This window comes from Pipistrellus kuhlii, unplaced genomic scaffold (genome assembly GCF_014108245.1).
Source record: "Pipistrellus kuhlii isolate mPipKuh1 unplaced genomic scaffold, mPipKuh1.p scaffold_m20_p_1, whole genome shotgun sequence".
NCBI classification, from domain to species: domain Eukaryota; kingdom Metazoa; phylum Chordata; class Mammalia; order Chiroptera; family Vespertilionidae; genus Pipistrellus; species Pipistrellus kuhlii.
In genome coordinates this window covers 33,591,539-33,596,013 of record NW_023425404.1, presented here as the reverse complement: position 1 = coordinate 33,596,013, position 4,475 = coordinate 33,591,539, and the positions used below count along the sequence as shown (strand labels likewise).

Sequence of the window (4,475 nt, the reverse complement as noted above, 5' to 3'; positions counted from 1 at the left end):
TGCGGGGTGCCCGCCCCCCGCGAGCCCGGCTCCCCAGCTGCCAGGTGTGCGCCCCTGTTCCCCGAGACACCCGCGCTGCTGCGTGCCACTCTCACCGAAGCCTGGATCGCGCCCTTTTGACCCGCCCTTGGACTTGCCTTTGTGACTTGTCTCTCCTGGGGAATTGCTACTACCTACTGCCTCCCTCGTGAATGATTTCCCTCCAAAAAACTGGCCATGCCAAAGGAGCCATTTACCACCCGGGGGAAATGAGTGTCAGAGTGCTGCGGAGCTGGCCCAAGGTCCCACAGCCGGACCAGGTGCATCTGGGATTCATACCCAGATCAGAAAACCGAATGACCCTCTCTCTCTGCCGAGCCCTCTCTGAAAGGGAGCCTGGGGAGATTCACCTAATTGACTCAAGTCCCATCCCTCTCCCAACTTACAACCCTATTAGAGAAAAACAACAACAACAATTTGGCCTCATGGTCACATGGAAATCTAATCACAGGCCATTGCCAATAACCTGCCCACATCCCCACACCCCAGCACCTTCTGAGGGAGGAACTTCCCCTCCTCCTGCACCCAGGCTGAGCTGGGCCCTGGTCTCTGAGGAAAGGTGGTCTGTGCCATTGCATTGTATGAGTTTGGGAGGAAGAGCAAGACTGGATCCCCAGACACCACAAAGCTTCCCAGGCCAGGCAGTGAGTGCTGGCTGCTCCAGGCGTGCTAGTCAGACCTCTGGTTGCTCTGAAGCCGGGACCGGTCCTAATGGACCCAAAGTGTCCTAATGGACCCAAAGAGCTGAAGGTCACGCCCAGAAAGGCAGAGCCCATAGCAGTGGGGCAGGAGGCCTGGCACTGATACTGTTACAATAACATGGTTACTAAATAACAGGAAAGAACTAAAAGGGAGTCTAGATAATGTAGATATGACATTTATACAGCTTTGACAGAAAGCTACAGTTAACTGTTAGGTCTGATCAAATAATCCATTCCACGTCCCCTCCCCTGGGAAACTGATCTTTAGATCATTTCACAACCAACATTCCCTTTTGCTTAGACCTCATTCCATTTGCTAAGACCAGTAACTTTCCCCTCCAGACCTGCCCAGGATCCAGATCCGCCCAGAGAATTCCCTGCCGAAAAAGCCAGCCTAGAGTCCTTTAAAATCTCTGACTCCCATAGCTGGGTGCTGATGCCATTTGGGGGCTCAGCCCACCTGATTTCCAGGTGACCTAAAAAGTTCATAATTCCTTACCCCTTTCAGCCTTCTGTGTACCTCCTTTGGCGACCCTGACATTAACATTTTCCAAGTCTGTTCCAATAGATCGCTGGTGGAAGGGACAGGACAATAGGGGCATGCCAGAAAGGTCTGGGTGATGTGGGAAGGTGATTACTTCTCACTCACACCTGGGAATGGGGCATTGGCCAAAGGAATGTGTAGGCATGGCCACTGCAAGTGCCAGAAGATTTCGTATTTACTAGTAGACTCTTGAACAAAGGAAATCTCTATCATTGCTCCAGCCTGCTTCCTGGCTCCTGGCTGTTAGAAATAAGACGAGCCCCCCAAGTCAGTGGTTCTGGTAGAATACAAAACACACTCGGGAGCCAGGCAGCAAGGCAAGCATCTTTACTTCTACGTAGAAAGGTGCTCACAGATGGTCTGGAAGCCCATGCACACTGAGCAGGCAGTCTGCTCAGGTTTATAATCCCTGATGCACCTGTCCCTTGCTCTTGATTGGAGCTCAGGCACACAGTCTTTCATGATTGGCTAATTCAAAGGGAGGGGCTGGCCTTTGCTGTTTCAAGATGGTGGCCCCAGGGGAGCTACAAGCCATGTGGCCAACATGGTGGCTGCCAAGTCACAAAGTCCAAAATGGCAGCTGTCTCAACTGCTGTTTGACAGAAAAGATGACTTGTTGATTCTCACATGGCCAAACAGTGGACTGATGGACCTATTGCAGGTGCGGCCAGACCAAACCTGGGGTCAGCAACCTTGGTACTTGGGTTCTGGCTAAGAAGGAACTCAGAGCCAAGATCCAAACTGTAAGAGAACATTTATTTGGTAAGTTATACTGGAAGAAAAGTAATTCTTGAAAGAAATGGGAGAGCAGCCTGGGAAGAGGAGCAAGATGGTGGACACCGAAGAGGGTGTTTTGCAGCTGGCGGGACTCTCTACTGCCCCAATTTTGTTTAGCTTCAGTAGTAAGGCCGCCCAAAGTCAGCCGGCCGGCCAGGGAGACAGCCCTGGTGCAGCTCAGGAAGAGGATTTCTTGAAGACCACAGAAGGGAGGAAGCTGCAGAGTGCCAATAGCCCAGAAGCCCCCAGGCACTTGTCATCTCCTTGATCCGAGTGACCACCAAAGGCAGCCACCAACACTGAGGCCCAGGCCCATCCACAGACACTGAGGCCACTGGGGACGGGATGCTGTCCCAGGCTATGAAAGAGTTCCTTGAGGAATCCAAGAACTCTCTGGAAGAAAGAGAGAATGTGAGTGTTGACCCCGTGATCCAGAAAAGATGCACCCACAGGAAAGGGGCAGGCAGCGAGCCCTGAGCAGAGCAGTGTCCAAGGCAGCGGATGATGAGGCAGTCCTGTGAAGGCCTACGGGCTGTCCATGTTGCGGTGCCTGGGTTGGAAACCTGGCTGGGGCATCGGCCACACCTTCAATCAAGTGGTGAAGCCCCATATAAACTCACTAAAGGGTTTGGGCTGGGCACCAACTTGGCTGAGGTCCAGACCCTGGTGCCCCCACCGGCCCCCCTCACCTATCAAGGCCAGGTGAAAAGCAAGAGAAGCATAAGGAAGACCAGCCTCAAGGACTGGTATCTGGAGAAGCTGTGGTGGTTCCTTCTGGCCCTGTCAGAAGACGCTATAGAAAGGTGGAAGGCCTGGACCCGGACAATGTCTGGGCCATGATTCATTTGGCCATGGGAAGCCACGAGGTGACTTAGTGAATGCTGCCTGTGGCCTGTCTCCCAGCCCTTCTTGGATCCCAGACAGGTGAGGGCAACAAAGCAGAACAGCCTTGTTACAGAAGGATCTTCGCTACCGGTGGGAGCTGAAGAGAGGAAGCTGAAACCCCTTCCAGACCCACAAGAGGAGCCTCCATCCAAGAGTAAGAAAGCAGCCTCTAGGGGGCAGCACCAGTTGCACAGGGACCTGCTTGTGTGGTTTGTGGACAAACTGTACTACTGTGGTCAGTATTACAGCACCAAGAGGATAACAGAACACATCCTCAGCCCAGACACTTGTGTGTGTTGGACAGATGAAGGCCAGGTCCTGGAAGGCATGCTGGACACCCTCATCCCCAAGGTCCAGGGCAAACGGGTGATGGTGGTGCTGGGGCCACAGGCTGGAAGGGTGGGCCACCTGCTGGGCTGGCACAGAGGGCAGAGCCAGGCTGTGGTTCAGCTGTGGACAGAGAATCGGCTGGTGGAGCTCGCTATGATGCCGTTTGTGAGTACATGGGCCCCACGGACTCACAGGCGGACTGACCCAGGGGCCCATCCGTCCCCCAGGCAGTTACCAGTTCTGTAGTGTGCGAAGCCTGTCCCTGCCAAGCAGGAGGTCACTGTCCATCCTGCACCTGCCATGCTGCCCTGGGACAGGGCAGGGCATGCAGTGGGTAGACCAGAAGGGAGGCTGGACACACAGCTAGCATTTGCCAGCAGTTAGTGGAAAATAAAAACATTTCCAATAAAATATATAAATACCAAAGAAATGGGCTTGGGAAACAAGTTGCAGAGGTAAAGGAAGCCACTTAGAGCTTGGGAGGGAGGAAGCTAATGGTACCTGCCTGGGCGGGGAAGGCAGAGGGAAGGGGAAGGGGGAAGGGAAAGCAGGGGTGCGCTCCCAGGGGGAGCCAGGGGGACACTTTCGCCAGGAAGCTGTTATGCTATGCCCGGATTTCATGATCCCCAAAGACCACCAGGGAGCCGAGTCTGATGCAAAAGCAAAAGGGCCTTTTTATTTCGGGCTAGCCCGAGCAGTGGCAAGGTGGAGGAAGAGAACGGGTTTCTCTAGAACAGTGTTTCCCAAACTTCTCTCGTGATGAGAATCACCTGGTGGAGTTGTTAAACTACAGATTCCTGAATCCCAACTAAGAAGTGCTAAACTAGAATTTCTGGGAACATATAGGTAAAATTGTATACTAAACTAGTGCTTTAAGACATTGCTCTAACAGGGGTCTTCAAACTACGGCCCGCGGGCCACATGCGGCCCGCAGAGGAGTCTGATCCGGCCCGCCAGGTTTTTTGGGCAGTGAGCGCAGCCGAGGTGTTACAGTAGGAATTAGTAGTTCATATAGTCCGGCCCTCCAGCTCTCTGAGGGACCGTGATCTGGCCCCCACTTTAAAAAGTTTGAGGACGCCTGCCTAGAACAATGGATTTCTAGGGGTGGTGAGGTCACTGCTTTGGCTGACCCTGATTGGCTGGGTGAGGGCTGGGGTCCAGTTACATAGTGACATAGTTATACAAAATGGAGAGGATGT

General features: G+C 53.4%; 1 pseudogene; it reads left to right on the top strand.

Annotated features, from left to right (window-relative positions):
• Positions 1–1,739: 1,739 nt before the first annotated feature.
• Positions 1,740–3,799, top strand: LOC118719379 (annotated as a pseudogene).
• The last annotated feature ends 676 nt before the right edge of the window (positions 3,800–4,475 follow it).